Source organism: Anabrus simplex, chromosome 1 (assembly GCF_040414725.1).
Source record: "Anabrus simplex isolate iqAnaSimp1 chromosome 1, ASM4041472v1, whole genome shotgun sequence".
Lineage (NCBI taxonomy): Eukaryota > Metazoa > Arthropoda > Insecta > Orthoptera > Tettigoniidae > Anabrus > Anabrus simplex.
The window spans coordinates 1,118,053,472-1,118,081,227 of NC_090265.1; the positions used below are offsets into that span (position 1 = coordinate 1,118,053,472).

At 40.2% G+C, this 27,756-nt stretch overlaps 1 protein-coding gene across 2 annotated transcripts in view; it reads left to right on the plus strand.

Moving 5' to 3' along the window:
* The first annotated feature begins 4,948 nt into the window (after window positions 1–4,948).
* Obsc (Obscurin) overlaps window positions 4,949–27,756 on the plus strand; it is a 980,481-nt gene continuing 957,673 nt past the window's right edge. Inside the window, exon 1 of one of the 2 annotated variants that reach the window (XM_068225413.1) lies at window positions 4,949–5,006. The gene's annotated coding sequence lies outside the window, so the exon portion shown is untranslated. The remainder of the gene's footprint in view (window positions 5,007–27,756) is intronic. The other variant, XM_068225414.1, reaches the window with a different exon arrangement.

Sequence of the window (27,756 nt, forward strand, 5' to 3'; positions counted from 1 at the left end):
CATTTCATCCTCATCACGACGCGCAGGTCGCCTACGGGAGTCAGATCAAAAGACCTGCACCAGGCGAGCCGAACATGTCCTCGGATACTCCCGGCACTAGAAGCCATACGCCATTTCATTATAGTTAAATAACTAATATTATGCCATGCTACAAAAAACTTCTAAATTAAATGAGCAAAAATCTCAATCCTTCTTCACTAACCCTATCGCTGTTCACATTATCCATCGATTCTCTATTGTCCGCAACACTCTTCTGAGATATTTTCTTCAGCTCCTCTGTGCATTTTTCCTGTATCACTCGCTTAAATAATGTTATATTATCTCTTTATTCATTTATAACTTGGGGCACTTAATTTTTCATAATATCGGCATTGGGATAAATCCCTTGGGACTTGAGAAAAGGGGCAATTACAGAATTTTACTGGAGTACAGGGAATATCGCGGAAAATGTGTTCCAGATAGCCGGTAACGAAGTACTGTACCGTACACAATTCACCGACATGACACATGCCCTATCACCTCGGCAGCTTGTTTTTTACGTCGCATCGACACAGTTAGGTCTTATGGCGTTGGTGGGACAGGAAAGGGCTAGGAGCGTGAAGGAAGCGGTCATGGCCTTAATTAAGGTACATCCGGTAACGAAGTACTGTACCGTACACAATTCACCGACAATTCATCATTTGCCTGATGTGAAAGTGGTAAACCACGGAAAACCCTCTTCAGAGCTTCCGACAGTGGGATTCAAACCCACTATCTCCCGAATGCAAGCTGGCAGCTGCGACCACTCGCCCGGTAGGGTATTTCTCTTTCTTAATTAAGCTCTCAAATCTAAAAGGACATATACTGTATTTTATGTCTTGTTGGCCATTAGCATTATATTCTCTTTAAATTAATACCTTCTCTCTAAACAAAGCGAAAGCACTGACTGACTGACTGATTGACTGATTCACTCACTCACACTCACTCACTCACTCACTCACTCACTCACTCACTCATCACTAATTCTCACACTTCCCACGAAACTAGTGGGCTATACATTTGGCACAAGGGTTCCTTGTAAGGTAAGTAGGAAAAGCAAAGATGTTATACCCCCATGTTTTATGATAAAGAGGGGTAAATTGGGGTAACTAGCCTGAACACGATATCACTCAATCGCACACTTCCCGCAAAGGTAGAGGGCTAAAATTTGGAACTAGTTTTCCTTATAAGTAGACCCCGGAAGTTTATGCATGTATTTAAGCTAAAATAGGGAGGCAAATATGCACTTGCATTTTTAGGAAATAGGCAGTAAAATAATGAAAATAAGAATTTCAAAATGAGAAAAAGGGCACTAAGTTTTTTTTTTCGCTATTTGTTTAACGTCGCACTAACACATCGACGGTTTTCGGCGACGGAAGGGTGGGAGATTGGGAAGGTAGTGGCCGTGGCCTTCATAAGGTACAGCCCCAGCATCTGCCTGGTGTGAAAATGGGAAACCATGGAAAACCATCTTCAGGGCTGCCGACAGTGGGGTTCGAACTCACTCTCTCCCGAATGCAAGCTCACAGTTGCGCGACCCTAACCGCACGGCCACTTGCTCGGTGGCACTAAAATAATAAAAATAGTTTAATGTAAGCTACTTAGTACGCATGTGCATGATGTTATAGTACTTAAACTTACGTCCGCCTGTGGGGGGGGGGATGGTGTAGAATAACATCTACAATATCCCCTGCCTGTCGTAAGAGGCAACAACTAAAAGAGGTTGGCGATCACGGTTTCCGTAGCTGAATTTGGTATTGCTTCCACTTACTTGTGTTAGGCTCCTCTTTCTATACGATCTTCCTTGGTCAACTCTTGTTTCTTCCGACCCTGACTGTGTTAGGTTTTCGAGGTCTTGGAACACACTCATTTTCACTCCCATCGTGACCCTTATATTTTGCAGATACCTTCATTTTTATAAGAGTCGGACCTCCTCCATTTTCCTTCTGATTAGTGTTAATAGAGGATGGTTACCTAGTTGTACTTCCTCGTAAAACAATAATCACCCCCAATACTTAAGCTTAGGTAGCAAGGACGGGATCGGCAACCCTTTCGACCACTTGGCTTGTGAAGTGAGATTTTCAGTATAGATTTGTGTAATACGAAAATATTGTTTGTACAAATGTTATTTTTTTATCTGTCAAGTTAAAAGTATTCTCATTGTTAATAGAGTACGATGGAATTTTGTTTTATTTCCATTGATTAATTTTAGTGTGTAAATAACAGCAGAAAATATCCATAACAACTTAAAAAATGTGAACAAAGCCATTAAACTTTCAAATAAGCAACGGAAGCTAGAATAGGCAAAAAAGGCAAAATACTACCTAATTGGTTCTACCGTTCCCAAACGTACGTAAACATGTTTATCTCTGTTTGACACTTTAGGTTTATCCACACTGATAAAAGATGGCATTTTGCCTAACTTCCAGGCTCTACTTACAAGCTAATTAATGTTTTATTGCGATCTTTTGTGATAGAGGGGTGACATTGGGGAAACTACCCTAAACGGGATATCACTAAATCACTCGCTTCCCGCGAAGCTAGAGGGGAAAAACGTTGGCACGGGTGTTTTTTGTGAAATAATTAGGAAAAGTAAACTTTTAATCCGATCTTTTGTGATAAAGGGGGTGAAAGTGGGGTAACTACCCTAAACAAAATATCACTACACCGTTCCCTTTCCACGAAGGCAGAGGGTTGAAATTTGGCACAAGTGTTTCTTATAAGCTAATTAATGTTGTATTCCGATGTTTTGCGATACAGGGGAATTGGGGCAACTACCATAAAACATAGATGTTCCTTATAAGCAAGATGTTTTATTCCGATGTTTTGTGATAAACTGAGCGGTATTGGTATAACTACCCCCCAAAAAATATCACTAAATCGCCCACTTTCAACAAAGATAGAGGGCGGAAATTCGGAACAAGTGTTTCTTATAAGCTAATCAAGGATGTACAATATATTTTATTCCGATGTGTTGTGATTAAAGGGGTGAAATTGGGTAAAATGTTCTAATTACAGTATTGTTTATCATCACACTTCGCACGAAGCTAGAGGGCTGACATTTGGCACAGGTTTTCTTTATAAGCTAATTAAGTAAAATTATATTTGGTATCGATGATGTATGATGGATGAAATTTGGTTAACACAATGTTACTAAATTACACACTTCCCACAAAGATAGAGGGCTGAAATTTGGCACAAGTGATTCTTATAAGCTAATTAAGGAAAGTTTTTTTTTGCTACTTGTTTTACGTCGCACCGACACAGATAGGTCTTATGGCGACGATGGGACAGGAAAGGGCTAGGAGTGGGAAGGAAGCGGCCGTGGCCTTAATTAAGGTACAGCCCCAGCATTTGCCTGGTGTGAAAATGGGAAACCACGGAAAACCATTTTCAGGGCTGCCGACAGTGGGGTTCGAACCTACTATCTCCCGAATACTGGATACTGGCCGCACTTAAGCGACTGCAGCTATCTAGCTTGGTAATTAAGGAAAGTAAGGATGTTTTATTCCTATATTTTTTGATGAAATAAATTGCAATGCCATATCGTGTGCGAAGAACGAGTATTATACAAGTACAGTATATAAGAGAATATTATTCATTCATCTCACTCGAAGGAAGGAACTGATAATCTTGTTGCCTTTCTCCTTAAGGCGTCATATTCGGTACCACTATCGAAGAAAGTTTCGGGTGTATCGGTAGTTCCAGAAATGTTTTGGTGTTAAGGAAAGGGACTCTGTTGTTATAAGCAGAGATTTCTAACAAGCCGCCGTGAAAATATTATTCCTACGTCTGGCAACGCTCTGCATGTGTATTGCAAGTGTAACCTAGATCTTAGTTCTTTGAAGATAGAGGCGTAGTGAATGGAAAATAGTATGGAAAATAAAATTGGGTGGCTCTGAATTTCAGGTTCTTTTTTCAGATCTTTCGTTAAGTCTAGAGAAAGTGGAAGTGGAGTGATACATAATTTAATTTACTGCAAATTACACCAATATGCCTGTAGGTTTAAGTTAATTATTAAGTCCATAACAGCATAATTTATGTCATTCTGTTTAGTTATCCTTAAAATACTATTAATTAATTCGTAATTATCGATTTACTTTGTTTCCTCGCATATACGGATATGTATGTACCCCTAACTCATCATTATCCGTCGATCGAGCCAGTCCAGTGACGTGATTGGCAATCCTTTCTTTTCTCTGTGTAGAAAGTCATCTCAATTAGGTCACCGTTACATTTTCATTTGAAGTTAAATCTATACAGCATCTCATGTTATTTCTTAAGGTTGGGTGAACCCCAGACCCATGTGTCTCTTCAGCAGCATCCACATTTTCTCGATTTCTTGGCGGAGAACAGAGACCACGTTTATTTAGAATGAATCGAGCCCATCTGCACTGCCTCGGCTAGGCAGTCTCCTTTAATGCATTATAACTTCTCAAAAAATTCTGCATATATGTAAACACAAACAGCTCTTTTTAATGTTTTGAACGAATATATACGCCATATGTATCATTTAAAATGTTTAATACTTCTGGAAATAAAGGAATTCAGGTTTTGCACAGTGCTTTTGGTCCGCTGTGTACATACATACATACATACATACATACATACATACAGTACATGGAAAAACATAGAATACGGTTTGAGTCTTACTTAAGGATACTTTAAACGAGAGGTCCTGGCTGACTAGGGGTAGTGAGATGGCTGACATTCCTTAAGATCGAGAGAGCAGTCGATCGGTCGAGCAATTATCGTGACCTTACAGGTACGCTAAATGCGCGTTACAAACCCACGCCGAGCTTTTTTTTTTATTGGCAAAACTCTCCGTTACTGACCTATTTTGCTCGTCGCTACTTTCAAGGTCCTCGTAAAGTATATTTAACGCGCGCGTTCGCGTAGGGCGCGAGTAGAAGTGCGGTGCGGTGCGTTCGGGTGAGAATGTGCTAAATGTAGACAACATGCTGGTGAGATATGTTACTAATAATATGGTGATTATCAGCTTATATTCTTTGCCATTTTTATGAGTTGTTTCCATGTTTGTTGTGTCCGGAGGTACACTATTTAATATTTCCTTAGTAAACACGGAATCCTCTCACCAATAAATTGAGTTAGTGTTATGTCAAAGGCCTGTCAAAGTGTGTGAAGTTGTCAATTACAAAATTTGGATCCCCGAATGTTTGTATTCTCAGCACTTCGATATTGAATGATTACTTATGTAAAGGTATCCCATTAATTAGCTACGTGTTGTTAATGAGCCCGTATGTCTGGTAACTTGCGTCAATGTGCTGTCTATACTAGTGTATGTATTTAATATATTTGGCGTTAGATGGGGGAAGGAAGAGATCGTGGACGTACGTTACATACTACTGGAGATTGAAGAAAAAACACTTCTAGGATGGTCGAGAGTGCGAATTTGAGTCACTTTGTTTTACTCAGATGTTTTTCTACTCTCTCTAATGTCTTAAATCGAGACAACCATGATTCGAATGTGGACAAATGGGGAGGGAAGCTACTTTGATAAGTTCTAGACTATGGCGATCGCCGCTTATTACAGATAAAATTCCGAGATCTAAGCAGCTATACTGGTATGACAATGCTACCACTTAAGGAGTGAATTTTATTCCATAAGTCAATGTAAAGCACAGCCTACTATGCCAAGTAATTTTGGAAGCAAATGTTCAATACATGCATATCAAAAACACTTATAATTTTAGCATGGTAAACATACATCACTATTCATTATTCTAGAACTCGGTTCTCGACAGGTAATACGTTGGTTTAATTAGAAAATTCTCGAATTATTTTTGGGGGGATGAAGATCTAAATATCTCACTATTTTCTATTTTTAGTGTTCGTATTCTCATTGAATGGTCTGGATTCATATCGGAGACTTAGGTGATCGTTGGTCGTCCACTTAGGCACTTCTGAGTATATAAACGATCCGATATTCTGTGCTGTTGAGGGTTTTGTAGCAATTTGTGTTGCTCGCATTACTGGATTTTGAAATGGAAGTTCACGAGGATTTGAAAGAGGCCTTTGTACTGAACAGATTTAAAAGAAAAAGAACCACACTCAGGGAAGCCGCTCTCGCTACATAGATCTCCGAACGATGCCGTTTATTAGTTCATCTGTGGAGCCAGTTTAAACGCTTGTGTAGTAAGGCGGGTGAGAGATAGTGCTATTGATCCTTATTTTAAGGCATAAAACAGAGAGATTATCGCATATCGCTTCCATAGTATAACCGTGGACCGGTGACCAATCACGCTTGTGACTCATTTGACGTGGAATGCTTCGACACACCAGCATGTGAGCTTAAGTAAACATGTATCGTGTCACCAAGGAGACTGTGCTTTGATCTGGGCCAACGTGTGTGGATATTTTATATTAAAATTCACGTTTAACGTGATATTCCATGACTATCATTACGATCTTGACAGTCACGAAGATCTACCAACTACGCTTGCTTTTGAATTGTAGCTACAGAGTATATTATTACTTTCAGTATCTACCATTACGCATTGAATTTTAAGGTAATGCGGCAGTTTTCGGTCAAGTTTGTGTTGTTAGTGTTGCTGTTTCTTGAGTTAGTTGATATCAGTTTCGTGTCTTTACTGTTTGCCACGTGAAACCAATATTTGTATTGCTGCGAGCAAAATGTAAGGATGATGACTGTTTCTTTAATGTAAGATCGAACAAAAATATCTCAGGTCTCTTAAAGAGGCAGTGAGGCGCGTGGTGGACGAGTGGCATTGACGCTGGCATCTCATCAAGGCATTAGTGGTTCGAATCCAGACCAGTGCGTGTGGGATTTTTGAAATTATAAGTTACGTCTCTGTGGTTCAGATTCAACGTAAAACTGGCTATGCTCTTAATATATACAGTTTGCTTATTTGCTTGATTTGCGAAATGAGCTAGTACCATTCGAATTGGCTGTGTGGTGTGGGCTATGTAGCTGTTAGTTTGCACTCGGGAGATGTAGCTTCGAACCCCAATACCGGCAGCCCCAAAGATGGTTTATCCGTTATTCCCCATTTTCAAATCAGGAAAATGCTGAAGCTGTACCTTGAGTAAGGCCATGGTCTCTTCCTTTCCAGTCCTAACCCTGTCCTATACTATCGTCGCCGTGAGACCTGTCTGAATTGGAGCGACGTTAGGTCATTAGTAAGAACAAAAGTCTAGTGATAAGGATGGTGTTTGAGCTTTTAAGATTTAAAAAAAAAAGGCTGTCTTGAGAAATGTGGTAATATCTCAGCATATGTCTGGAGTGAATGTAGAATAATTGTGCAAGAAAATCACCCAATAAATCTACTAACTATTTTCCAATATTGTAATGTACTTTGAAGGTTAGTATTGAGTTAGAGCTCAATTAAGAGCACCTTCTCAGCATTTGTGTTTAGAGAGAAAATAAGTAGGGGTGACGTGTTATTCAGATGGGCCGGCCCCGTGTTGTAGGGACAACGTGCCTGCCTCTTACCTGGAGGCCCCGGGTTCGATTCCCAGCCTGGTCAAGAAATTTTACCTGGATCTGAGGTCTTGTTCGAGGTCCACTTAGCCTACGTGATTACAGCTGAGGAGCTATCTGACGGTGAGATAGCGGCCCCTGTCTAGAAAGCCAAGAATAACAGCCGAGAGGATTAGTCGTGCCGACCACACGACACTTTGTAATTTGCATATCCTCGAGCTGAGCAGTGGTTGCTTGGTAGGCTATGGTCCTTCAGAACTGTTCCGCCGTGGGGTTTAGTTTGGTTTGTCAGTTGGATTTCTGCGAACACCATAATTCGATCTTCATAATTGTAGCTTCTCTTTTATTTGCTCATTATGATGAATTCTTATGGAGATATTACTTACTGTATCAATTCGCAGTGTAGATGATCTCCAATAAATAATAATAATAATAATAATAATAATAATAATAATAATAATAATAATAATATCAATATAGTCTCAGCTACTGTGTGCAGGCATTTTGATTTCGTGTCATTTAGGCTGTCAGTTTCGAAGTTCCGTCGAGAGAGGGAGCTCATCTCCAATAACTGAAATACTGCACAATGCATTAGCAATTTAAACTCCTGGCTTTAAAGACTTCCTAATTGTAGATAATAATCTGTTTTCCCTTGGCATATCCAGCTCCATGGATAACTGGTTAGCGTGCTGGCCTTTGGTCCAGAGGGTCCCGGGTTCGATTCCCGGCCGGGTCGGGGATTTTAACCTTCATTGGTTAATTCCATTGGCTCGGGGGCTGGGTTTTTGTGCTGTCCCCAACATCCCTGCATAACACTATCCTCCACCACAGTAACACGCTGTTACCTACACATGGCAGATGCCGCCCACCCTCATCGAAGAGTTGCCTTAGAGGGGCTGCACCCGGCTAGAATTAGGCACACGAAATTATTATTATTTTTTTAATTTTTTGCTCTTTGTTTTACGTTGCACCGACACAGATAGGTCTTATGGCGACGATGGGACAGGAAAGGCCTAGGAATGGGAAGGAAGCGGCCGTTGCCTTAATTAAGGTACAGCCCCAGCATTTGCCTGGTGTGAAAATGGGAAACCACTGAAAACCATCTTCAGGGCTGCCGACAGTGGGGTTCGAACCCACTAACTCTCGGATGCGAGCTCACAGCTGCGCGCTCCTAACCGCACGGCATGATATTATTAATGCCCTTGTCATGCTTCTTCTGTTTCTGCTGCCGTGTGCATATTCCTTTATGACAGAAATCTTAAGTGCCACTGGTTAAGTCACTTATGCAGATTCGCCGGCTACAGGTGTATTCTCCTTTCCCCTCTTCCTGTACTAGTTGGGATGCCTACGCTGCTGCTATTTTCAGGATCGCGATATCAATGGGAAGTGCTCCGGTGGTAGTCCCTCTTGAGATGCAAGCGCTGAAGGGAAAGAGTACCGAACACAATCCATAAGCGCGTAAAAAAAAGGACTGTATTACAATTTAAATATTTCAGACGGAGTAAAAGTAGTCTTTTGACTATAAAGAATGGTATGACTGCTAAATAACTGTACAATACGTCATGTGTGTTTGTAGGAGGCGTGATAGGTGAGTGGAGGAGTAGTAATAATATTATCGATTTTACGTCCCACTAACTGCTTTTACGGTTTTCAGAGACACCGAATTGCCCAAGTTTTGTCCACAGGAGTTCTTTTACGTGACAGTGAATCTACCGACTCGAGTCTGGCATATTTGAACTGAGTCAGGATCGAATCCCGAGCCAGCGCTCTACCGTCTTAGCTCTTCAGCCTGGCGAGTGACTGAGTCACAGACGGCAAGTTCGAATCCCGGCCGAAGTATTTGGAGTATTTAAACTGAAAATCACATCCTTGTGTTTGAATTCTCCGTAAAACTGGAGAGCTCGTGGCTGGTGATCGCGAGATCAGTCACGTAAGACCACAAGCTTTCTTTTACTCTACTTTGGTCGAGCCTATCTGTCGTGGGGTAACTCTCTTTGATTGGTTTAGTAGCATATTTGGTTTGACAGTCCCCTCATGTGTTCAAAGTTACAAGATAGAATGTGCTGTAATTTGGCTGGCCTTAATGAGTACTTAAATACGGGAAATGGTAACGGCATTTGATGGGGTAGAGTGGTTAGCTCTACGCCCGACCGTCTTTGCCCCCAGGAATTAACCTGGTACTCATTTTTGGTTTAGGCTGAGTGAACCTCAGGATCATGTGCACCTCCGGAAGTGGAAATCTCGTTTCTTAAATTTTTCGACTTCCTGACGGGGATTCGAACCCACGTCCTTCCGGGCTAACCGAGCACACTGTTACCGCCTCGACCAGGCAGCCCCTATGAAATTGATGGGCAAAAGAAAAATAAATAAATAAATAAATAAATAAATAAATAAATAAATAAATAAATAAATAAATAAATAAATAAATAAATAGTGAGACAAAGGGTTTACAATCTTTTGGTAAAACAATATATATGTTCTATCTTGTGACATGTATTTCTCTCGACCTTGTTCAGACAACTGTCAATGTGCAGCCATGTTCCACAGCGATGACGGACTCACGCCAACAGACGGATTTAACTTTATAGTTGTAGACTGTCAAACCAGTCTGGTATTTTGTGCTGGAACAGTTCCGAGAGCACAGCCCAGTTTATTGCACCATGGTGCATTTGGATTCGGGCAATGCTCTAGTCTAAGAGTTTTTCCTGTTGCAATGTCTAGGGCGACCGTTGTTCAGTCTCGAGTAGCTTACTTTAGCATGCATAACGCCCAGAAGTCCTTAACTGAATCTGGCATTGCTCTCACACAACTTCTGCCTGCTCTTTTAGATCTTGTCTGAACACTCTCGTTTCTTTCCAACTCCGAAGGTTTAGTATTTGCGAGACCTTGGGATTAATTTAAATTTGTAGCTTTCGGTTCTTTTAATAGCCTCCCTGCTTTCTGTGTACAACTTGTACATATTAACCTATGTAGGTGAGTTTGAAGCCTGTGCTTTTCCTCTCTTAAGCTAATTGAAGATTTATGTTCGATGTTTTGAGATGGAATACAATGAGATTATTTGCCTTTTATAATATTAAGTGCAGGACAGAAAGGAAGAATTCCTATCGCTCGAAGATTGAAGGTATCGGCTAAAGAAAAGTACAATGAAAGCGATATTTGAACATCACTGAACTTTCAAGAAATGCGGAGGGTGTAGGGGAAAATGAGAAATATGTAATGTCTTGTGACTGTTCGGTTTCTCATCGTCGTCTTCTTACTTTCTGGTTTTTTTTTCTGAACTGAGTGGCTTAAACGGTAAAGTGCTGGTCTTCTGAGCCCAAATTGGTGGGTTCGATCCCGACTCAATCGTGTGGTATTTGAAGGTGGTCAAATTCGCCAATCTCGTGTCGATAGATTTACTGGCTCGTAAGAGAACCCATTCGGAGCAAAATTCCATCACCTCAGCGTCTCTAATAAAAAGTAGTTTGTGGTACGCCCTGTATGCCTCTTCCATTAAATTTATTGATGCATTTACATAATCAATCAATACTGATCTGCATTTAGGGCAGTCGCCCAGGTGGCAGATTCCCTATCTGTTGCTTTCCTAGCCTTTTCTTAAATGATTTCAAAGAAATTGGAAATTTATTGAACGTCTCCCTTGGTAAGTTATTCCAATCCCTCACCCCCCTTCCTATAAATGAATATTTGCCCCAGTTTGTCCTCTTGAATTCCAACTTTATCTTCATATTGTGATCTTTCCTACTTTTATAAACGCCATTCAAACTTATTCGTCTACTAATGTCATTCCACGCCATCTCTCCGCTGACAGCTCGGAACATACCACTTAGTCGAGCAGCTCTTCTTCTTTCTCTCAGTTCTTCCCAACCCAAACTTTGCAACATTTTTGTAACGCTACTCTTTTGTCGGAAATCACCCGGAACAAATCGAGCTGCTTTTCTTTGGATTTTTTTCCAGTTCTTGAATCAGGTAATCCTGGTGAGGGTCCCATACACTGGAACCATACTCTAGTTGGGGTCTTACCAGAGACTTATATGCCCTCTCCTTTACATCCTTACTACAACCCCTAAACACCCTCATAACCATGTGCAGAGATCTGTACCCTTTATTTACAATCATATTTATGTGATTACCCCAATGAAGATCTTTTCTTATATTAACACCTAGATACTTACAATGATCCCCAAGAGGAACTTTCACCCCATCAACGCAGTAATTAAAACTGAGAGGACTTTTCTTATTTGTGAAACTCACAACCTGACTTTTAACCCCGTTTATCAACATACCATTGCCTGCTGTCCATCTCACAACATTTTCGAGGTCACGTTGCAGTTGCTCACAATCTTGCAACTTATTTATCACTCTATAGAGAATAACATCATCCGCAAAAAGCCTTACCTCCGATTCCACTCCTTTACTCATATCATTTATATAAGTAAGAAAACTTTTTCGTCTGATAAAATTAGTTGGGGCTGGTTATCTAGTTGTACTTCCCCTGAAAGCAATGACCACCACCTACATTCTTGAACCTGAGATACGAGTAATAAATAGTGAATGGTACTGAGAATCACCATCTTTTAGTTGCACTCATCATATCGTAATATTATCTCTTTCCCCCATAATTTTAAAGTAATTCACTTATAAGTGGTCTCCTCAACCCATATAATCCAAAGGCGTCGCTGGAAACACGCTGTACGACAAATACAAACATAGATTTCTATAAGGCGTGTTTTTTTTTTTTTAATATATAGTTTCTCCCAGGTATTTCTGGGGTTACTGGATCCACTCAGGCTCAGTTTGGTTTTGACACATTTAATTTCTAAGATGAAGGCGCCACTGCGTGGGATTCACTTCCGAACAGTTGAAGAGGTTCTGACGGCATCAGTTAATACGGTTGCCTGACATTGAGGTTTAAGTTTCGGTCTTACAGGTTAATCTAATTCTGCTCAGGACTACTTTTGCGCATCGAACTATTCTGAAATAGGCCTACTTCACGTTTACCGTAATGTTATACCTAGAAACTAAACGTGAACAATTTTCATATAGGACTGTAGAACAGGGACTTTTTAAATAATGCTTGAAAAGAAGTGGTATTGCTTATTACATTTTATTTAATTTAATGCTCAGAAAAAGGAGAGACAGATGTGGTTGCAGCGACAAGGCCTTGCCTTTAGGATATGAATGAATGAAATGAATACCCATAACACATTCTTGCTCTTCTAATGAATATCCACACCCTGTCTTCAGTCATTCGACCGGGTCAGGAATGGAAGGAATGAATGAAGCCCCCATCTAGCGGCGAGGATAGGAATTGTGCTGGTTGCCGAAGCCTGTCGCACACCTCTGGGGCAATTATTAATGACTGATAGATGAAATTATATTGGATAGTATTGCTGGAATGAAACATGGCACTAATAATAATAATTTCGTGTGGCTATTTTTAGCTGAGTGCAGCCCTTGTAAGGCAGACCCTCCCATGAGGGTGGGCGGCATCTGCAATGTATAGGTAACTGCGTGTTATTGTGGTGGAGGATAGTGTTATGTGTGGTGTGTGAGTTGCATGGATGTTGGGGACAGCACAAACACCCAGCCCCCGGGCCATTGGAATTAACCAATGAAGGTTAAAATCCCCGACCCGGCCGGGAATCGAACTCAGGACCTTCTGAACCGAAGGCCAGGACGCTGACCATTCAGCCAACGAGTCGGATAACATGGCACTGAAAACCGGAGTACTCGGAGAAAAATCTGTCCCGCCTCCGCTTTGTCGAGCACAAATCTCTCACATGGAGTGAACGGGATTTCAACCACGGAACCGAACGGTGAGAGGCAGGCGAGCTGCCGCCTGAGCCACGGAGGCTTCTTCTTCTCCTTCTCCTTCTAATAAGAATAAAGAAAACCTGGTGGCGTGGCGGGCCCGCAAGAGGACACACGGTTGAGATCGCGCGGTCCTTAGTGGCCCTAACGATGAGTAATAATAATAATAATAATAATAATAATAATAATAATAATAATAATAATAATAATAATAATAATAATAATAATAGTAATATCGTCGTCATATACATTTACTTTCTAGTTTGTCCAGCGTTCGTATTTGAATAAGAAAACCGATGCTTACTGCTTTACACAAGTTATTATTGAATATGAAAGTTACAGAAACATTTTAATAAATAACTAGTGCAGCAATATAGCAAACGCACATCACTGTGCATAGGTGGAATATGTAAATATCTTAATCGGGGAATCGACATCACTTCCTTGAAAAACTGGAACTCGGTGAAGGAAATCACATGTTTACATCCTGGTCAAGCCAAAAATAGTCGCTTGATATTCGCTGTGATATAACTTAGTGGCTCTCCGCCAGTCAATACTGCAACAGATTTCGTTGACGTAAGAGGAATGTATAATGAGCTTGAGCACTTGGAAGCATGTCCAACCTTCCGTTTTTTCTAGCTGTCATTGACATTAGTGGTGTATGATTGAGCATGGCCACAGGTTGCTCGACGTACACTTCCTGACAAAAATAAACTAAACCGGATGCCCTTCCTGACGCCAACCTCAGTTGAGGAGCTGACGAAGATGAAATGAATGAAGGTGAATGAAAGTGGGGAAGACGGTGGAAGAATCGGCTGTAGCCTATGAATAAGGAACTGTCCTGCCATTTGGCTGGAAGTGAAAATAGGAAACCACAGTGAACCATTTTCAGAACAGCCGACGGTGTCCAAGTGGCCCGCCGAACCCCTTCAGTGTGCGGAACGAAAACTTAGAAGAAAGGAAAGAAAAACAGCGTCTCCGGCAATTGAGGCAAATATTCGTTTATAGGAAAAATAATTAGAGATTGGAATAATTTACCAAAGGAGATCTTCGATAAATTTCCAACTTCTTTACAGGCGGTTGATTGATTTGTAGTGGATATTGCCGTAGGTAATATAACAAGAGCTACAGAAATTATCTAAAGAGAATCTGGAGCTCGAGTTATATTTAATGTGACTATTTAACGAATAAGTAAAACATGAAATAAGTAATGGCATTAATAGTGTATAACTATACAAGAAATCAAATACGTACAGTAAGTATTCGTAACCTATACAGACAACGAAACTTTCAGCTTATACTGTTTTACTTTTGCGTTTAAACTCTTTGAGTGACAATCTACAAATATCGGTTGCCAGTTTCATCAGAATAACACAGTCACGTCAATATATATACGTTGCATAAGAAACACAATAGCGTTTACTTGTTAACAATGACCACCACCACCACCATCGTATGCTATCCTTCACTGACGCGGGCTGCAGCTGAAAATTTTGGACCCAGGTCATTATTTTTGTGTACTCTATCCACGCATTCTCCATCACTGCCTTCGTGATGTACTGGCCGTACTGTAGCTCCGATGGCGTCACGCAGAGAGGCGAACAGTTTCCTCCGTCCGACCCGTGCAATGCAAGGACATGGTACGTCTGTACCTTAAAATGATGAAATATTCACAAATGTTGTATTAATATAGCCGGTGAGATTATTAACACCTGTAATCGCATCATAACTCGTCAGGTCTATGTAATTTTAGGAAAAGTAGGTTTGGGAGGGTTTTATTCGTCAATGTATCCAACAAATAATGATTATGCATTAATACAAATATGGAGACAGCACACATGTAATAATAATAATAATAATAATAATAATAATAATAATAATAATAATAATAATAATAGACTTTACCTCCATACTTCTTGATGGCCATAAATGCAGTAGTATTTTTCCTTGATACTTCCGCCGCTATCCTTCAGACTCTTTCTTCCACACAAACATTTGTGTCATTTTTTGTTTAGGAATATCCCATGTTTTCCAAAATAGTAATACACTGATCAGCAAGATCTGTTAGTTACTTTCCACATTCGAGGGCATTGCCGAAGAATAATTTCTTAATTATTACTTAAGTATGAATTATTAAGTTGCATTGCTTCTAACATCTAAATGTTATCTGCCAGGAATAGTTTAATTTTAACATTTTAAAATGAACAGTATGCATAAAAGTGCTAAAATCATTTAATAGAAGGGTAGGTTTTATAATTGCATTTAGTTTTCTTTTTACCATACGAACGTTTAATTGTTACTGTCCACTTTTATGCTTGTTCTATATCAACAATAAAACGCCCTGCTGTAAATGTGTGTAACAAGAAAGTCAAAAGCAGAACTCAGCTCGGGAAAATGAGTGAAACATGCACCATTACTCTTCGTAACAGCTACATTTTCTGTTGGGATTTACTTTTTTCATAAAGGTATCCTGCCCTCATACGAAGAAAACGAAAACATTAATGTATATTTAATTGTATAGTTGTATGTTCGCCGTGGTACGCATACGTTCTTAACGTTTTGGCAACTTCGAACTTTCACACAATGTGTTTAAATTAGCAACACATTATATTTCCACAAAAACGTGTTATACGATAACAATTATATGAATAAATTCCACGAGAAGTATTACGTCTCTTGAATTTATAATACTCATTACGTGAAGATACCATACCTAACCTAAACTGAAAATGAAAATCCACAGCCTTTTTCCAGTCATTTGACCAGGTCACGAATGGAATGAATGAAACCCTCAATCTATCGGCGAGGATAGGAATTGTACCGGCTGCCGAAGCCTAGCACGCTCCTCTGGGGCAATGATTTATGACTGATACTGGAGAGTGTTGCTGGAATGAAAGATGCCAGGGAAACCGGAGAACCCGGAGAAAAACCGGCCCCGCCTCCGCTTTGTCCAGCACAAATCTCACATGGAGTGACCGGGATATGAATCACGAAACCCAGCGGTGAGAGGCCGGCGCGCTGTCGCCTGAGCCGCGCAGGCTTCTTCCTAACTGAAACTATGAGGTCTTATCTTAATAACTACTGTTTACGTAAATCCTGATGTGATAAATTTAAAGAAAGAACAAACATGCAATATACATAAAGTTCTGTCTTTCACAGAACTAAAGAATGCTCCCAATCATTATGAATTACATTCACAAGACAACTTTTAACATTCGCTTAGCTCGCCTCATCAGCTGATTGGCTTGGCGCGCTTTCTACGACCTGTATATTGAGAAGGCAGTGCTCTCTTGTTTCCTATACGTATGGATATTTCGCTCCTGCTAGGTTTCTTACCTGAGCATTTACAGTTACGGTACGTAAATGTATTGCTGAACACAATCGAAGCACAAGATTACAATCAAAGAAGGTATACAGTATATAAGGAAATGCTTCTTTATCTTTTTTTTTTTTTTCAAAACTGAACATGCCCTGATTGATCGAAATTTAGTTAGGTGTGGATTATTATTAGAATTCACGGTTTTACACCGAAGCTCGGCATGTCCACCCGTTCATTCTCTTTGCAGTATTTTTTAGCAAACTGGTAAGTGAACATGTCCATTTGCATACTTTTGTCACAGACATTATTGGTCTCTGATTCACAAATAATTCAATAGATGTCAGTAGGAGCATTAGTGTAGTTGAATCTGAAAATGGACATACATTCCGGTTTGTGTTGAAACTTTGCGGCACTTCATTCATGAGTTAGGCATGCTGTTGCTAGAACGTTTCATTTTCATATTACTGGTACCTAGCAGTTTGTTTTGTTTTGTGTTACGTGCGGGTAGTGTTCCCTTTGAGTGGTAATGAATATGTCAGTTAGGGAAGTGACAATAGGACAAGGAAGAGAGAAATACTTCAATTTCATCTTTTCTTGAAGAAAAAAGTTCGAGAAGTGGTGATACATATCCAGATGTATTGCAATTCAAACGGAAAAAGAGACCGTTTTCACACAATGGTAAGTCGTTCTGCTCCAATAAAGTGACGTTGCTGACCCCATGCGAAATAGAAACAAGCTGTATAATGCTAAGGGATTGACACAAGATATAGAACTTCTACATTTTATATCTACCAGTGGCGGCTGGTGGTTTAAAAGTTCAGTGGTGCACAATTTTTACCAATTATATAATATGATTGCAGGCTAATTTTCAAATCTGGATACATCAACAATACTTTTTATTATTAAAAATAAAACAAACATTTTACATTTCTATTTTCAGGAATATTACTACAACGCATTAACATTTAAAAACTCTTTTACCATATTGGAATGAAACACTTTGAGGTAGCCTAATTCCGGTATTGAAAAAATATTCTTTTGTAATGTATCTGGTTTCGAAATTAAACGTCGCGTGGGGCTACCCGTTCGTTTCACCTCGGATTTTTCCGCGGCAGTCCGTTACGGAAACGGCCTAGACATTAAAAACTGCACGGAATTCATGATCTGGGAAAATACCACTAACTGATAAAAACACACATGCTGACACGAATGTTTACACAATGAAATCAATAAGCTACTTAGCTTGTACGCACGTAACAAAGCTCACGGCTATACTGAAATAAATGGCGGTGTTTATTTTCAAATTTAGAGCCATTAGTTATATATCCAGCCACGGCTGGCTTGATGCATCGCTCTAGCTAGGACGAATAGCTCTAGCTAGCTCCTTACGGAGCGCAGCGAGGGATCCAACCGGCCGTGATCCAGCAGATGAACTTCCATCCGGTGTCTATAACAGAATCTCACATTGAGCAGCAACGGTCTCTAGCGACTAGTAGTTTGTTACGTAGGAGCACGGCCGATTTGATGCTTCGCTCTAGCTAGCTCCTTAGCGCAGCGAGGGATCCAGTCAGGCGTGGGAGGAGGATCCAGGTTGATAAACCTCCATTTAAGCAATGTATAAGAAGCCACGCCTATCTTTTCCTCTCCCCGCGCACCCCTCTAGCAGCCCAAAAGCACACTTCTAGCAGCCCCGCGCACCCCTCGAGCAGCCCAGGTTTCATCCTACCTCAGGTTGACTTCCCGCTACAAACTTTCCGGCTCCTGTAGTGAACATGTAAGAGTACCGGCTTGTAAAGTACCCTGTAGTCAATATTTGCTCTTTCAAGCTCTTGAAAGGTTTGTCTTGTTGATTGAAAATACAGTAGTTGAGTAATCCAAATGATGATAAACATAAAAATTTAATGGGGGTAGCGCAAACCTGCAACCTTATGGAGAAACCGCCCCTGATATCTACTAATCATTCCCAGAGGAAACGGCCATGACTTGAACTAAAGTCGAAAAGTGTGGCTGTGAAATGTTTTCTAAAACCTATTGATCGTGGTTATGGGTTCAATATGTAAAGATATTTTTGTTTTTGGATGGGAATGTCCAAGTCAAGGGTGCTCAGTGTAACTAAACAGGTGATCCAGGGCTCAGTTTCGAAAAAGAAAGGTGGTAGTGACAGAGTTTCTTTGTGCAAAGAAACAATCAATTCGAAACTTCCTAAATAATTTGAGAGGCTGTGAATCACACTGCAGGAGAGAGAAGAGTAAACGAATGTATCTTTCACCAAAAGTAAACAATTCAAGGCTACGTAAACTTGATCAGAAATCAGTATAAAATCATCGCGAAGGGGATTTTTCCTTATTTTATAGAATATTTATGACCGAATATAATTTTCTTTACCAACATCGGATGTGTTCACGCTGTGCACCAGGCTAAAAAATGAAAGTAAAGCAGCTAAGGAAGATGAGGCCAAAACTCAAACATATTACGCGTGAGTTCCGAATACACAGAGTGCTCGTGAATGCGTTGTATGATGTTATACGGCAGAGTAGTAGAGGAGAGCTGTGTAACAATTTCATTTGATTTACAGAAGGTACAACCACAACCTAAAACACCAATACAGGACGCTTTTTTATAGTCGGCAAATACATTTTTTGTTCATTTCACTGTGTTGGACTTTCCTCAAGAGACCCAACTTTCTAAACATAGTCCGAGGATGAAGCCGGGTGAGGCTCAATCGAAATTGCGCACTTTTGCACCATTTTAGGTCACTACATTTTGCAAATAATACTGATACCATTAAATTGCTGTATGGTGGATGCGAAGGCCAGAATCGCAATGAGCATATCTTGCATAGTCTTTGTTATCGACTTAAAACAGAATCTTCAGAGTGCGATTGACATTCGCTGTGAAAGCGTATAGTGTACCTCTGGAAGTGTACAGAAATCAAAACCAAGCAAGAGTATGCAAGTTTATACAAAGACGTAGGTGTCGTTCAAGATCTCGGTAAGAACTGGTTTATTTTGCACATTAAATATCTTTAAAAAGTGTATTCCAAAGTTATAGGCGTAAGTGACGCTAAGAGAGTGATGATTGAAAAGCGCAGGCCAAGGCAAGGTGATACCGTAATGAAGGTAAAACGTTTGTATACTTCCTAAATTATCTTCCTTGGGAGGACGAGGGAGATCTTTGCTTAAGAAAGGAGGTAAAGAAAATAACTATGGAACATAGTGCTTTGATTATCGTTCATATTCGAAAAAAAAAAAAAAGAAAAAAAAAGGATGTTCGCAGTCTCCTTGCCAAACACTACGGCGAAAACTGGCAAGAAGGTTCTGTGATGGTGTAGGGTGCCATCAATATTGATGGCCGTACGGATCTTGTCGTCGTCCGTGGTAATCTTACCGCTGCAAGGTACATCGAGCAAATGTGTTGGTTGCTGCATACGGTGTTGGCCCTGAATTCGTACTCATGCACGACAATTCAGGGTTCATGTAGCGCGCATCACCAGAGCTGTCTTGCGAGAAATGGACATTCAAGAGATGGAATGGCCAGCAGTGAGTCCCGACCTTAATTCCATCGAGCATGTGTGGGATAGGCTTGATAGATGTGTTCGTGGGCGTCCTGTTCCTCCACAGACTCTCCAAGAGCTCGAATAGACTCTCATTGAAGTATGGGACCTGATACCGCAATACCTCTGCCAAGCTGAGATAAATGCCCGTGTAGGATATACACCATACTGAAGCTCTCCAACTGTGATAAAAATCCACCCTGGAGGACTGTTATCACTTTGTTTTCGCCCCTATTTGGACATTTCCGTTTGTGTTTTGAAGATGAACGCGAATCCATCGATGTTCTTTTGTATACTTCAACGGTAAAGAATAAAGGTTTAGTTGGTAATATACCTGGGTGTGAGGTATTGTTTTGCGGAGCATGACATACGTTCAAAAATATGTTCCCCTAATTTTTTTTTGAGATGTGTATTAATAACTATCTATATAGTCTTGTTGATGTTCGAGTTCTTTCTTACAGTATTATTACAGTGGCTTAGGTCTCTTATCTAAACTAGCTTCTAAATGAACGTGCTGCTGATATTATTATATTTTTACCGAGCTCGATAGCTGCAGTCGCTTAAGTGCGGCCAGTATCCAGTATTCGGGAGATAGTAGGTTCGAACCCCACTGCCGGCAGCCCTGAAAATGGTTTTCCGTGATTTCCCATTTTCACACCAGGCAAATGCTGGGGCTGTACCTTAATTAAGGCCACGGCCGCTTCCTTCCCACTCCTAGCCCTTTCCTGTCCCATCGTCGCCATAAGACCTATCTGTGTCGGTGCGACGTAAAGCAACTAGCAAAAAAAAAAAAAAAAAAAGATATTATTTTTGGTTCTCATGTAAGAAGTAATTTTAGGACATGTTTGATTACACTATTCTGAATCATTTATATATATATACGAGCAAGTGCACGTAGATGGGATAATTAACATGCTCGTAGGTGCTATAATACGAAAATATTTTTTTCGCGGAAGACATATTGGTTGAAGTTCTTGATATTCTTGTACTGGATCGGTTATTGAAGTGGAGCCATGAACAACTAAATAGTCATTTAAACTCGTTCTAAAACCACAGAAGTGCAACTGTTGATTAGTAAAGTGTAGATAAACCTCGGGGTATTAACAAGCCAAGAAATATCTGTGGTAATATGCTCCTTTTCTTCGATCACTTTTTGTGTCAAGGAATTATCGAACATACACAGGAAGCCGGTTGAGAACGTAGTTTTAATTGAAGGATAGTACTTAAAATCAGCAGATTCATTTTCATAAGAAAGTTCCACTACTCCGGCAGTGGTGTATGTTGAAGGGACGATAAACAAATTATTATTATTATTATTATTATTATTATTGATTGTTATGCCTTTCATTGTTCAGTCTGCAAGTCTCCTCGAATTAACTAAATGCCTCCACAATCATCTTGTAACTATCTCTGTTGCTTCGTTTAGTTCCACACCTCTTATATTTAAATCATTAGAAACTGGGTCTACCGAGCTCGATAGCTGCAGTCGCTTAAGTGCGGCCAGTATCCAGTATTCGGGGGATAGTAGGTTCGAACCCCACTGTCGGCAGCCCTGAAAATGGTTTTCCGTGGTTTTCCATTTTCACACGGGCAAATACTGGGGCTGTACCTTAATTAAGGCCACGGCCGCTTCCTTCCTACTCCTAGCTCTTCCCTGTCCCATCGTCGCCATAAGACCTGTCTGTGTCGGTGCGACGTAAAGCAACTAGAAAAAAAGAAAAGAAAAAGAAACTGGGTCTAACCATCGTCGTTCTCTTACCCTTCATGACCGAGTCCATTATTCTCCTAGATAACCTAGCCTCCTCCGTTCGCTTCATTTGACCCCACCACCGAAACCAGCTTATGCGTACCGCTTCATTCTTAACGTACCCTATCTCTTTATTTCGATTAACCTCCTATCATTTTTCCCACCGTTTTCTTCGCTGCACCCACATTTGTCTCTCCTCTGCTGAGCGTTTCAGGTCAACATATTTTTTCAAATTAAGCCTGTCCATTACGGAATCTAAATACTTCTTCCTCGGCCTTCCTCTTCCTTTCCTACCCAGAACTTTTCCTTCCAGCATAGTCGTGAGGAATGTGTTATGTCGAAGTGTGTGGCAAGGAATTTGGTTTTCCTATTTTCTACAGTGTTGATCAGTTCCCTTGTTTCATCTATTTCCTTAATGACGCTATTGTTTGATTTTTTCTTTGTCCAACTAATTTTCAGCATCCTCCTCCATATCCACATTTCCATTTCTTCCGGCGTTTTATATCCTATTGTGCTAAGACCCATGTTTCGCAACCATACAACAAAACACTCAACACAAACATTTTGGCAAATTCTTCCCTAATTTTAATGTTAATGTTCCTGCTTGTCAGAAGCTGTTTCTTGTTACTGGAGGCTTGTTTAGCTAGAGCAATCCTCCTCCTGATTTCTATGGTGCACCTGTTGTCCTGCTTCCCAAGTAGCAAAATTGACTTAATTGTTGAGCAGTTTCATCACCTAGCTTAATGTTTATTGGTATCTCCTTAACTGATTTCTTGACAACTAATACTTTTGTTTTCGAGGTGTTCAGTTTCAAATTTGATTCTTGTCTTATTCAGTGATTTCTTGTCCGTTAATTTGTTTTTTGCTTAAGTTTTGATATGGCCTCCTCAATGAACATGTTGAACAAAAATGGACATAGCGCACAACCTTGTCTCACTCCCCTTCTAATGGATGCTGTCTTAACATTACCATTGACTTCTATTGTTGTGCTTTGATTTTTGCCCAGGAGTAAAATGAGTCTTCTGTCCCTCTAGTCCAGTCCTATATTCTTCACGTTGCTAAAGAGTTGTTTCCAGTTTCATAAAAGGCACTAACACGCAAGTTAGCATTATATATGCACCAAAGTCAGAAGAAAAGTCATGTTATGCAGTATAAAGGTCCAAATATTCGCTATTAAATACACAATATTCAAAATATGCTTTATACATGAATTTTCTCCTAAAAACGCCAAAACATTCAAATATGCACTGAAAAATAACGGTTATTTGGAGTAATTAAGTCATAGAACGAATATTTGCAAAGTTTGAGAAGTGTAAATAGCGTATTAAAAAACATTCATTTACATGGAAATCCGGGCTCCAGTAATCAGTAAAATTACTAGTGCTTAACGGAACGCCTGTTTGAAGGACATCACTGACATTTTTTGCATGAAACTGGAGTGATACGGAATTTTTCAATGAAATATATGGTTTTTTTTTTTTACTTTTTCAGCATAGAGACAGGATCTTTTGTCATAATTTTTATTTTACTTAGCATCTTTTAGTATTTCAAATATTTTACTTTTTACCTTACAAAATAATTAGTTTCCGTATAATTCTTCATTCCAGTATTTCTAATTTATTCAGCTTGTAATTCAGTACTAGACATTCCTGTTTGACTACTGTGCTACAATGTTATATTTTGAGGTCTTTCGATAAACATTTACTGTTGTAGATATTCCTCGTTATACCGTGTGCTGTCTCCATCTTGTGTATTCTTTCTTCTAGAGCGGCATTCCTAAACTGTTTTCTTAAATTGTTTCTCTTAAATATTTGAATTTCTTTATCTTCCTTATTGGACAATTTTTTTGTTATTAAAAATTCTGGAGGACTTTTTATACTTGTAATGAATTTGTTTTCTTCTGCAGAAATTCTGAAAGTTGTTATTCTGATTTTTCCTACCTTGAACTCCCACTCCTCACACGTCTTTGTTATTGCAGCTTCAATCTTTAGCAGTTATTGAAGAAGTCATCATCTGAAATCATCGCACGGAGAAGTAACTGCGGCAGCCAGAGATAAGCTGAACAAAATGATCCGTTCAAATCCTGATTTTGAATTCGTGAAGCTTATAAAAGATGCATTGTGGTGAAAATGCAAAAACTTACAATTTGACCTCACTTTGTCCCAAATGTTTTCATTTAAGTATGCATATGTCACTTATTGTGACGTAGAGAGGTCATTTTCTGTGCTTAAGAATGTGCTGAGTCCGCCTCTGTGGTGTAGTGGTTAGTGTGATTAGCTGCCACCCCCAGAGGTCTGGGTTCGATTCTCAGCTCTGCCACGAAATTTGAAAAGTGGTACGAGGGCTGGAATGGGGTACACTCAGCCTCGGGAGGTCAACTGAGTAGAGGTGGGTTCGAATCCCACCTCAGCTATCCTGGAAGTGGTTTTCCGTGGTTTCCCAATTCTCCTCGAGGCAAATGCCGGGATGATACCTAACTTAAGGCCACGGCCGCTTCCTTCCCTCTTCCTTGTCTGTCCCTTCCAACACCCCCCCCCCCACCAACAAGGCCCCTGTTCAGCATAGCAGGTGAGGCCGCCTGGGCGAGGTACTGGTCATCCTCCCCAGTTGTATCCCCAAACCAAGAGTCTGAAGGTCCAGGACACTGTCCTTGAGGCGGTAGAGGTGGGATTCCTCGCCGAGTCCGAGGGAAAAACCAACCCTGGAGGGTAAACAGATTACGAACGAACGGACGAAGAATGTGCTGACAGATAAACGGATCACAAGACAAATTGGAGAAATTACTTTTTGTTCAATGTTTCAAAAGGAACTGAATGTTGATAGTACATATTTTCCGGTTCATTGTGCATGTTTTGCCACATGATAGTGGCATGCATGCATATTTTGACATTTGATAGTGCATGGAAATCCGGGCTGTACTGATTACTTGTTGAAAAAGTAATTTGTAATTGAGTAAGATATTTCTGTGGTAGAGTAAATATAATTTAGCCCAATTACTTTTTTCTTGTAGTACTCTTCCCATCTCTGCATATGAGTGAAGCTTAAGAGTTTCAGTATTTAGTAGGGCTGGCTGAGTGGCTCAGACGGTTGAGGCGCTGGCCTTCTGACCCCAACTTAGCAGGTTTGATCCTGGCTCAGTCCGGTGATATTTGAAGGTACTCAAATACCTCAGCCTCGTATAGGTAGATTTACTGGCACGTAAGAGAACTCCCGCGGGACTAAATTCCGGTACCGCGGCGTTTCCGAAAATCGTAAAAGTAGCTAGTGGGACATAAAGCACATAACGTTATTATTTATAAGTATTTAGTAGAACCGTGCCAACGGCCGTAGCCGTGTTGAAACACCGGATCTCATGACATCTCCGAAGTTAAGCAACATTGGGCGTGGTCAAGATTTCGAGGGGTTGCCACGCGCTGTTGGTGGTGGGTAAGGGAATTGAGGAGCGGAAAGGAACTGGCCACCCTACCGTATGTAAACTCCGGCTCAGGCACACCTCTGCGGAGGTTCGGACCTGCCTTCGGGCAGAATACACCCTTACCTTAGTATAATCGTTATCCGAAGTCCAAATTTCCGAAATGATTCACAGGCATCCTATTCTCATTTGATAAGATACCTCTCCAAAGATGAAAAAAAGACGTGATTTGAAGTTAAATGTGGCGTGAGCAAGGTTAAGTTACTGAAAAAGTGAATTATGAGCAATTCTGTTATTTATTTAACGTCCGTTCTACCTTATAACAATATCAGTCCGAGTGGCTCATATGGTTGAAGGTATGCTTTGCGATCTAAAGTGGTGGTGTATGATGGTGATCAAATACGCCAGCCTCGTGTCAATAGATACAGACTGCACGGGACAAAACTTCAGGCACCTCGGTTGTCCTGAAAATCGTTATAAAAGTAGTTAGGTGGATGTAGAACTAATAAGAACAGTATTAACTTAAAACAGTCCCAGCAGACACCAGGATGTCAGAATTTTGTCCTAAAGATTTTTAATATGTTGATAACTCGGACTCGTCCCATTCCGAGTCCCACAAATGCCGCCACTGAATTCATCCGAAATCAAATTGCTATCATGGAAACAGGAGACGAAGAGCTAACAAAAAAGAAGCAAGCCCACATTTACCTAATAGTCGCAATCATGAAATTTCACCCACATAGTTGTGGCTAATTATTTTAAAATCCACATTCATTGCTGGGATTCGAACCGCAACCTCTTTTGTGAGAAGCGAGTGACAGCGTCACTTAACCATCACGTTTCCCTCAAACTACAAGGAAATTCTTATCCAGCTAGTAAAGTGGAACTAGGATTAGGCAAGAGCCAACGTGATCTATATTATAGATACTGTGCTAACATTCACTTGGCTGTGAAGTAGAAAAATCACGGGAATCTATTACGGTATTAGTTCGAACAAGAGCGAGTTCGAGTCCACGTTTCTTGTCAAACTGTACGTAAGAGACTTAGTTCACTTGTTCCAACACTAATATTAAGACTTACATCTTCAGTGGTAGAAGGAAAAGTCGAGATAACCGACCAGGAAATAATTATTCTGCAAGCATCTAGTCAACTACGTCGGCACTGACAAACCTTAGTACAGTTCAACCTCAGTAACTCAAGTGCTTGAGGAGACTAAAAATACTTCATGTTATCGAAAATTTGGGATATGAAAAAGGTGTCTACTATTTCAGTTCCACAAAAATAAGAAATCAGCTTTACTGTTATTTACTTCCTAATTTTTATCACTTCGGCCGATGACCTTAGATGTTAGGCCCCTTTAAACAACAAGGATCATCATCATCATCATCATCATCATCATCATCATCATCATCATCATCATCAATTTTTATCACCAATGCCACTTTTTCTACACCTAAAATTGTAATATTGTTAGATTTTGTGTTAAAAGTCGGTGTTTCTGAAACCAGTTTCATTATGCCTTAAAGGGGAAATTCTCATTTTAATATACTTAAAAATTCATGTTTTTAAAGGAACTCCGTCATTTTCTTTTTCCATTTTCTCTGTAATACTCTGCTGAGGATTGTGAAGTAGTTTAAAGTAGGGTTTTAAGATGCTATGATATGCGGCTAGTCAAGCAATCCACTCCTGACGAAAATTGAGGGAATGCTTTTTCTTATCTAATACTAGCAAATGTACCCGTGCTTCGCTACGGCATTCTACATTGTATACTGATTTCTCCGTAAATTACTGTGAAGGCAGTGAGTAAGATTATATTACATTGTATTCCTCTTAGCGCTATCCTAGAAACGAAGCAGGGAGGACAGAATACGTTGTTTCCGACGTAAGGTAGGCATTGGGGAAGTTCTGAGGATAATGGCAGGCCACATTTCCTACTGCCAATCACAGTCGAGTTCAGGAGTTTCTACTGTAACTGCAGGCTCACTTGGCAACTGCCATTCACAATAGAGATGGAGAATTTTTAATTATAAGACAGGCCAATTTTCCTAATGCAAGTCACAATCGAGTTCGAAAGATTCGATTAAAATCGAGAATTGCAGCGCTATCTAACGTACCAACAATCGTATCAACAATAGAACGGCGATTGTGCTATCTGTTTTGTAATACGACTTACCGTTCAGCCACCAATTATCCCGAAACTAAGGTCTGCACAGCCATTAAAATGCATCCATTTTTCGATATTACCGGAGCCAGAAGTTATACATCTGAACAGCTTGGGATTTTTCCTCAAAGAAAAGTGTGTCGAGGTATCGGGATTAGCACTCGCTACATGCGGAGAAATTAAGGAAGAAATTGATACAGTTAAGAAAGTTGAAATTAATAGAAAATAGGATTATAACTGAGGACATCCGGATAGGACAAATATTTGAATACT